This window comes from Clarias gariepinus, chromosome 23 (genome assembly GCF_024256425.1).
Source record: "Clarias gariepinus isolate MV-2021 ecotype Netherlands chromosome 23, CGAR_prim_01v2, whole genome shotgun sequence".
Classification (NCBI taxonomy): Eukaryota; Metazoa; Chordata; class Actinopteri; order Siluriformes; family Clariidae; genus Clarias; species Clarias gariepinus.
Window position 1 is genome coordinate 7,729,361 of NC_071122.1, and position 10,257 is coordinate 7,739,617.

The following is a 10,257-nucleotide window of genomic DNA, read 5'->3' on the forward strand; positions in this document are numbered from 1 at the left end:
TGGCACAAGAACAAACAGCCCACTACAGCCCACTGCACACGTGGCCCAGCAGGCAAAGAGCCCAAGGCCACCAACCCTGCCTAACTCTTCACTTATGTGATGCACCGGACAAACAAGTCTGAACCACCAAAGCTTTACTCCACAACATAGTGGACAGACCTAGCATTTCATTAATCAAACTTTAAACCTAACAACTTGTATGAAAAATCAAATCAGGTTTCACTACGGATTCAGCAATCAGGTTATGTTTCTACACTGAAAATAATTAAACTTTGGATTGACTTTAAAAAAATGTTTTAATTTGTTATAAGTAATTTGTTTTACTTTCTCTCAAATCAAATGTTTTGAAAATGTCAATTTTATTTAATTTTGATTAAATATAAATATATTTTTAAGTTCCCCCAAAGCAAAAAAAAAAATGTATCCATCCAAATCAGAAACAAAAGTTATTACAATGCCTTAGGCCAGTAAAACTTATTTTTCTACTTTGTAACAACTTGATTATATCACTTTAGAAAAAAATTAACATTATATTTAAGTTTAGTTTTTACCTTGAGAGAAACAAATTACATTTTTGTAGTATGCAGTAATAGGAGCAAATTATAGTAATAAAGTAATCTTTTTCATTATTCTCAAGTTAAAAGTATGATGTGTGTACCAAACACGCCAAATTTTTGGCTTTTATAACCTCGGTCAGGTGACGTCATCTGATAGGACGCACCTGCAGGTTATAAATAGGAGTGAACCGGAAACATTCCTCAGATTCTTGTCTTCACCTAGTTGGGGGCGTGTGTGTCTAACCAGCAAAAAATAAGTGTTTAACTCACCGATAATGGCAGAGTTTAAACGAGGTGTCCCTCCGTGTGTATAATCCATATCGGAGGGCTGCTTCGATTAAGTGCTACGCGCGCGCCTCGCATTCCGAGCCGCCGCGCATTCCTGGGGCTTAAACTCGTGCATCCGGCAGAGCAGTGAGAGACGGATTTAAAACTCCTTTCTTTCGCGTTCTCATCGGATCGGGAAATCCCTCTGTCCGCTCGCAAGCGCGCGCCGCGCTTCTTGTGAATGGGCAAGGATAAACATCCTCTCTTGCTTTCGCGGAGATGGTAATAGCTTCTAAGCACTTAATAATAATAAAAAATAAAAAAAACATAGACGGCAGGTTCTGTCGGGTGGCCGGGGGCGGAGCCTCAACGACGCTCTCTCCTCTTTTCTTAGCAATCTCCATATGAGTTAACCCTTTCATGGAGTAAGCTGTATTCATCCCGTGTTTTCCTGCCATCAACTTATTTATTTATTTAAATATAATTAAGGTAGAAACGCGGAGTTATATGATGACACCCAAATAGAAGAGACGCTTCCAGGCTATCTCTCTTCTGGGACATCATCCTTCCTGAAAAGCTATTACTTCCTTTTAGGCTGTGTAGACTTTTTATCTTCCCTGGAGGGAAAAGCTTTTCAGGCAGCAGGTCAGGTTGGCGCATTGCACACCATGGCGGTTTTGCACGCCTACCAGGCTGACCTGCTGAGAGACTTGAGTACTGGCGGGGCTCTTCAAGGTAGGGCGTATTGGATTAACGCCGGGCCACAGACTTGTCTCTTCGTGCAACAAAGCAGACGGCTTGTGCTATCGGCCGTTTTATGGCTGCTATGGTCTCCGCGGAGAGGCACTTGTGGTTGAATCTCAGGGGCATTAAGGAAAAGGATCGTGTATTCCTCCTTGATGCCCCATCTCGCCTCCCGGCCTACTTGGCGATGTCGTTAACTCGGTCGCCACTAGGTTCATGAGGCGAAGTTATATAACAAGCCTTCGGGAAATTCCTTCCCCGCCTTGCTCAAGAGTCGGGACTGTCGGCCACCCAGTCTCGACCGGGTCTGACTGTTGCTAGGCATGAAACACACAAGGAGAGTGTTTTTGGGCACCCCCTCGCAAGATTGGGGTGCGTCACGCAATCCGCCTCAAAAGAGGTCAGACTGGCATATTGTCTTCACAAAGAAGCCCTGAGGTTCATGTGCCCAGAACCGTGGGGGGTGGCCCCCCAATGGGGAGAGGCACGCAGAATTCCTTTTAAAGAATAAAGTGTTCTCCCTGGCACCCCCAGGAGGTTGGTGTTCTTGCTCCGCCACCACTGGTGTTTCGGGCAACTCCAGTCTCCAATAAAATATTAGTTCTTCGGGTTTTTCCTGCCGTGTTTCAGGATGCCGAACATCTAACATCCCCCCCGTTTAACCAAGCCGCTGAGCTTTGCCCCTTTCTGAGAAACTGGCAGCGTGGAAGCTACTGCCAAGTATATCTCCTTGGGCACTAAGCACTGTACAGAGAAACTACAGGATCCAGTTCTCACATCACCCTCAATGGCGTAGTCTCCACTTCCATGAAACCGGAAAGTGCAAGAGGAACGGGGGGCTGTGTCCAATTTTTTTGATTTTGCGGGCTTTACCGCTATCTAAAAATAAATTAATGGAAATATTGCCACAACACAGGAGGTTTCTGAGGTTCGCTTTCGGGGGCGAAGCTTACCAGTATCGGGTCCTTCCATTTGGTCTAGCTTTTTCACCCGCACATACACAAAATACATGGATGTAGTTCTGGCTCTTACGACTCCAGAGCATCCGTATTGAATTACATGACTGGCTGGCCCAGTCTCAGTAGCTAGCGCTTCGACATCAGCATGTCGTTCTAGCTAATCTTTGTTTCCTAGGATTGAGATCCAATGCCATGAAAGCATGCTCTTTCCTGTTTAGAGGACAACATTTTTGGGTGTCACATGGAATTTGAGCGTAAGCGGGCACAGCTGTCTCCCGCTCGTGTCGAATCCATTCTCAACACCGTCAAGGAAATCAAGCTAGACCAGAAAGTGACCATCACTTTCAGAGATCTTAGCTCTCATGGCAGCTGTATCCACGGTGACACCTTTGGACCCTCTGCACATGAGAGCATTTCAGTTGTGGCTAAGAACCAGTGGATTTTACTCTAGGGCCAATCCCCAATAAGGGCTACGCGCCAGGTGCTTCGTACCCTTCCTATGTGGTTCAGACCCCGGTTTCTGACTCTGGGTCCCACTCTAAGTTCGTCTTGTCGTCGCAGATGCTAACGACAGACGCTTCCCTCATGGGCTGGGGTGCGGTCTTAAATGACCGTCCAGCCCAAGGGAGCTGGAGAGGCCATCTTTTTGCGCGGCACATCAATTGCCTCAAAATCATGGCTCTATTTCAGGCCCTAAAGCACTTCCTCCAGCAGTTGAGACTACCATGTCCTAGTGCGGGTGGACAACACTATGGCAGCCTCATATATTAATCGCCAGGGCGGACTGTGCTCGCGCCGCTAAATAGCTAGCGCACCAGATTCCTGTCCCTCAGGGCGATTTACATTCTGGGAAAATTTCATGTAGCGTAGGTGGACCTCTTTGCCTCGCAAGATTAGCAAATGTCCCCTTTACTACTCTCTGACTCTAAGTCAAGCTGGTCTTCCAGCCAGCGTAATTAAGACTATTCTATGTACTAGGACTGCCTCCCCTCAAATATAATGTATTTGAAAAGTTGGTGTATGACGAAGCAGGTAGACCCAGTCCACTGCTGAATTGTTTCAGTGCTGGAGTTTTTGCAGAAAAAATTTGTCCTCTGGCTTGTGCCCCTTGTTGAACCACTAGAGTCAGCGCCTCAGGTTTCTGACCCTTAAGATGGTTTTTCTAAATGGTGTTACCTCTCTAAGAGGATCGGACAGCTATTGCCCTCTCCTATGAAGCGCGTGGGCTCACTTCGCCTCTAGGAATCAGGGCTCATTCAACCAGGGGAATCGCCTCATCAATTGCATTAGCAAGAGGTATTCCCTTGCAGCAAGTATGTGACACGGAGGGTTGGTCCTCTCCGCACACATTTGCCAACATGCATCCTATTGTTTTGAAGCCTTCTGTCCTCCGCCTTTACAGCTTCGGAGCAGGAGAGACATCACTTACTGTGTCCAGTACGTGCTCTTCAGATTTACATCCACCGCATTAGCCAGTGGCGTAAGTCAGAGCAGCTTTTACATGTTTTGAAGCCGCAAGCTGCGTGAGAGATGCTATTGCCCTCTCCTATGAGGCGCGTGGGTTCACTTAGCCTCTAGGAATCAGGGTTCATTCAACCAGGGGAATCGCCTCATTAATTGCACTAGCAAGAGGTATTCCTTTGCAGCAAGTCTGTAATGCGGAGGGTTGGTCCTCTCCGCACACATTTGCCAATATGCATCCTATTGTTTTGAAGCCTCCTGTCCTCCGCCTTTACAGCTTCGGAGCAGGAGAGACTTCACTTATTGTGTCCAGTACGTGCTCTTCAGATTTACGTCCACCGCATTAGCCAGTGGCGTAAGTCAGAGCAGCTTTTACATGTTTTGAAGCCGCAAGCGGCGTGAGAGATGCTATTGCCCTCTCCTATGAGGCACGTGGGCTCACTTCGCCTCTAGGAATCAGGGCTCATTCAACCAGGGGGATCGCCTCATCTATTGCACTAGCAAGAGGTATTCCCCTGCAGCAAGTGTGTGACACGGAGGGTTGTCCTCTCCGCACACATTTATTACATTTATAGTTTGGATGTTCATGCTACTCCGGGCTCACGGGTCCTCGAGTCAGCTACCCAGACATAGTTCTGAGACCTCGGCCTTGTGCGCACACGCTACACAACCTTGGAGTCCAGACACTCGCAGTGCGGCGGCGTTGGCACTCTCGTTCTCATAGCGTTTTCACGCAGCATCGAGTGTAGCCTTTGAAAGGGAACGTCTCGGGTTACTTTGCTGTAACCCTGTTCCCTGAAAAGGCGGGAACGAGATGCTGCGTCCCAATGCCGCACTGCCTATGTGACCGGACGTCCGTTCAGACAAATCAATCTGGAGAATGTTTCCGGTTCACTCCTATTTATAACCTGCAGGTGCGTCCTATCGGATGACGTCACCTGACCGAGGTTATAAAAGCCAAAAATTTGGCGTGTTTGGTACACACATGCTTCACAACCGGCAACATGACAAGATGTTCCCATAGCGTTTTCACGCAGCATCACGTTCCCGCCTTTTCAGGGAACAGGGTTACAGCAAAGTAACCCGAGACGTTCTCCTCAAAAAAAATTACCATCCTTGAAACCATACATTACCTTTTCTTTTTGTTGTACTATTAAATTATTTCTCCAATTAAAAGACAGAAAACAAAAATAAAATAAATAAAACAATGCATTTTTATAATAATAACTTAAGCTTAAGAACTGTATAAACCTATTTGCTAACCATGTGAAAACCTGACAATTGTTTGACAAATGAAGTGACCCTAATAGCCATAATGTGTGTTTGAGCTCACCAGGATCGCTCAAGTTTAGTGCATAGATGAGGCCAAACAACATGGAACATTTATGTGCGACTGATGGAAACTCAATAAGTCACAATCCTGATTTCCTGCGGTGGCTCTTCCTCCCTGAGGACAAACAGGGCCATCGTGCACCTCTCAAGTTCTGCCTGAGCTTCATCTTTCTAAACAACCTAATAAAAGAAAGGAAATTTGTTAGACATGTAAATGCATGTACTGTATGCATGTAAAAATCACTTAATGCTCCCTATGAGTAAAAAAAAAAAACACCTAGGATTATGGTGCGTCAAGTTAAATTTATAATTCTATTATGTCAATAAATATGCCGAAAAAAACTGACATATACACACACATTGTATATTATATTATATTGCCAAAAGTTTTGGCTCGTCTGCCTTCACATACATATGAACTTGAGTAACATCCACTTCTTAATCCATAGGATTTAATATGATGTTGGCCATTTGCACCCATAACAGCGCCAGCTCTTCTGTAAAGTCTTTTCACAAGTTTAAGGAGCATGTATGTAACTAATGTTAACACATACTATGATTTTAAAAAAATATGGCCCTGTGTAAAAGTTGTGCTAAAGCTGATAATACCACTGACCTTGTATTTGTCAATATGAAGGGGCAGAGGTATTTTTGTGGTTTTTGGTATACTGATTGAAAGCTTACAGGTTCAAACCCAGCACCACCAAGCTGCCACCTGGACCTTTAAGCAAAGCTAATTTATCAATTTAGTAACATTTTTTTAGTCCTATGGTTGAAATGCTTCATAAACAAATGCTTACTAGTGCTTAATCAGTTAATCCACATCTTCAACCAAATACACCATAAGACATTTCAGGAGAAATTCCCGTCATACATTCACCTCCAGGCTCTAGGCATGTAAAAATATAGTATTGTTAGGCTTGTGAAGTGTGATAAAATGAACATGGTGGACATTGAAACTTGTATTTAGACAGCTTAGACTAACCTGTGAACAAGTTAAACTAAATTGTTTTATTCTGTTAGTTATGTTTTAAATTGGTGCGTCACAGCCAACTTAATTTGGATGCCTTGCCCAGCTTCTGTGGCTTCCATTCACAATATTACATTTCACACACAGCTAATTTCTGAGCAAGTACATACCAGATCAAGAACCTCAATATAAAGATTATATCTCTGGTCTTCTCTCTGACAATTCCTAACTTGTTTCAGATTATCTCAATTAATTTGTAGTGTTGCTTGTTCAAGGAAACCAGCAATCTTGCTTGAAGTGGAGCAGTTGGAATTCCCAAAAACTCGTTACTGATCTTAAAAAAAACATAAAAACAAAAATTGGACTGGCTTAGGTTCTTAGCCAATCTTAATTACAGTATGTATAGAAAGAATCACCATCCCCCACAGACCTTTAAAATAACTGCATTTTGTTGCTTTGCAAGTGCTCACTACTGATAATACAATAAACCCATTAACATAATTCAGTTTCGCAGGATAATTAAAATTATTCTTTGATATAATTAGATAATTCAACTACTAATTTAAAGTTTCCATCATTTTGAGGAAGAAAATTTTAGGATATTTAGATTCCACTGACATTTACGAAATTCATAGCAATTCTATTGTATCATTTTCATTTCAAAATTTATCCACATAACGTTTTTATTTGTGCATTCTGGAACTTACAAATTTCTGCAGTATGGGCAAAATAATGGCCTTTCAGAAAAGCTCAGATCTGAAAACAGATCTGTAAACACAAAAGTGAATAAAGGTTTCATGTTTACTTGAAATGACGTCATGAGTAGGGTTGGGTATTGGTTTTTTTTTTTTTCGATACCAGTCTCAAATCGATACTTTTAAAACGGTGCCTGAACCAATATTTTTTTACAAAAGCCACAAAATAATTGTGGATGACTTAAGAATACATTTTTATTGAACAAAAAGTTGAATGCCTAAAATTGAACAATATATAAAAAGTTTAACCCACCTAACCCAACTACAATACCTAAACCGCTTCAAATTTTAGCAATTCTAAACTCTCAGATGGTGTAGATGGTATGTGTTTGAAAGTGCAATGGTAAATGGGGTCACTGTTTAGTACTACTAGTACTAGCTGGAAAGCCATAATGATAAACAGAATCCATGTACATTAGTATTTTACAAATCATTTGACCATTTGTTAGCATAAATGCAAGATTTGCATTTTGCAAATACCATTACATTGGCCTACTACTAACCTGCGGAAAGGTTGCTGTCATCATCATAATCGGCAGACTCTTTTTTGCTATGGTTGGTATTACTGGGGCTGGGGTCATCCACACCGATAGTTCCAGCTGTTGTCCCTCTACTTTTAATATTATTCCATGTGCCCTCAAATGTTTCATTAAATTTGACGTGTATCCCCATTTACACTCAACTGCTGTAAAATATTTGCTGCACGTCGCGGTGTCAGAATCATTTTTTTTTTGTGAAATATAGACCCACTTTCGACCATTTAGGCATTTTAACGAAAGTTGTTTAATTTAGCAAGCTAAGATAGAGGTAGACCACCTGCTGCCGTCAGAGCAAGTGTAACATTAGGTGCTGCATAAACGCGCATCTTGGATGGTCTCATTTCCTGATGGATTGTGCTTTTAATTTTTTTATCTAATCTAATAAACTTTTAATCTACAAAAATAAAATGGACAGTAACATTACTGCAACAACGTTTATACGTAAACACTTTCTTCCAGAAGAGACAGGAACATAGGGTGACATATAAGAGTAGAGATCAGTCACTGCAAAGTGTTGGTAGGGGAGAGTGTAGCCAGACATCACAGAATAGTGGTGTGTAAAATAACTCTTGTGGTGAGAAAGGTAAAGAGGACAAAGGCAGAGAAAAGGACAAAGTGGTGGAAGCTGGGAAAGGAAGAATGGTGTGTAGTCTTTAGGGAGGAGTTGAGACAGGCTATGGGTGGTCAGGAGGTGCTTTCAGTTGACTAAAACTTCCTGAGATGGTAGTAGGAAGAAACCTTGAGAGGAACCAGACTCAACAGGGAACACTTCTTCATTTGGACGAAACAGAAAGCAGGAATTGATCAGCTTTTATACTGTGTGTTAGTTGGCAGGCAGTTCAGCATAACAGTTGATGTTAATTGATGTTAATATGGAGTCCAGTTAGTTATTGAAAACTCAGGGAGACTTGTATAAAGTTCCAGTCCGGAACTATTGAACAGTCAAGTCCTCAGAGAAACAGCTGCCAACACCAGTCAAGGCCAGAACCGGTAGAAAAAACCATCCCCAGACACCAGAAGCATCCCAAAGAGACACACGGGGCATCCATGTGACGAGATCTCCAACCAGAAGCGGGGCACCAGGATGGGTCAGACAGGTCCGGAGGGCAGAGGGAGTCTGGATCACTGCCAGCTCAGGAACAACATGTGTAGCTCGACAGAGAGAGAGGGAAGGAGACAGAGAGGGGGAGAGAGGAAAGAGAAAGAGCAGAGAAGAAGAGAAGAAACAACAGTTAGGTCTGGTCACAGTCATATAATGTATAATGTAAATGTATATTTACTGTAGAGTGCAAGCAGAGACTCTGGCAGGACTAACTATGACAGCATAACTAAAAGGGAGAGCCAGAAGGGGGAAACAGACATAAGGGCTCCCAGAGATGTAAAGCAAACCATCACCCCACCGTCAACAAACCTGAGTGATTAATGAGAGTGGGGAGGACAGCATCTAAACATACCAGTTTACCATAATACTCTACGTCCATGAGTCCCCCAGATCTACCCCTTTACCTAAGGCTAATCTATTTATAAAAATGCTTGATTAAATAAATAGGTTTTTAGCCTGGAATTAAACACTGAGACTGTGTCTGAGTCCCAAACACTATTTGGAAGACTATTCCATAATTTCGGGGCTTTGTAAGAAAAAGCTCTGCCCCCAGCAGTCGGTTTCATAATATGCGGTACTGATAAGCAGCCTGCATCCTTTGATTGAAGTTGGCATAGCGGATCGTAAGACACTAGCAGTTCACTTAGATACTGCGGTGCGAGACCATTTATGTCAGAAGTAGTATTTTAAAATCAATGCGAAACTTCACAGGGAGCCAATGAAGTGAAGATAAGATAGGTGTGATGTGCTCGTATCTTCTGGTTCTAGTGAGGGCTTTTGCTGCTGCATTCTAGACTAGCTAAAGCTTGTTTATGCACCTAGTTGAACAACCAGACAGTAAGGCATTACAATAGTCCAACCTAGAGGTGATAAAAGCATGAACTAGTTTTTCTGCATCGTTTAGCGAGAATATATTTCTTACCTTGGCAATATTTCTAAAGTGAAAGAATGCTATCCTGGTAATATTATCTACATGAGCTTCAAATAAAAGGCTGAAATCTCTAATCACACCAAGGTCTTTTACTGTTGAACTTGATGGAACAGAAAGGCCATCTAAAGTTACAGAGTGATCTATAATCTTACTTCTAGCTGTATGCGGTCCTATGACTAGAACTTCTGTCTTATCTGGATTAAGCAGAAGGAAGTTAATTAGCATCCAATTTCTTATGTCCTGCACACATTGCTCAACTTTAGTAACCTGGTTTATATCATCCAGTTTTGCTGAGACATATAACTGTGTGTCGTCAGCATAACAGTGAAAACTAATACCATGCTTATGGATTATGTTGCATAGAGGAAGAATGTAAAGGGAAAAAAAGCAATGGGCCTAAAACTGAACCCTGTGGAACACCAAACTCCACTAGAGAACATTCAAAATAATCATCATTTAAGTCTACATACTGATACTGATCGGTCAAATAGGATCTGAGCCAGGAGAGGGCTGTACCCTTAATTCCTACTACATTTTCTAATCTGTGAAGAAGAATACTATGATCAATGGTGTCAAAAGCTGCACTGAGGTCGAGTAATACAAGCATGGTTACACAACCTTGATCAGAGGCCAATAGGAG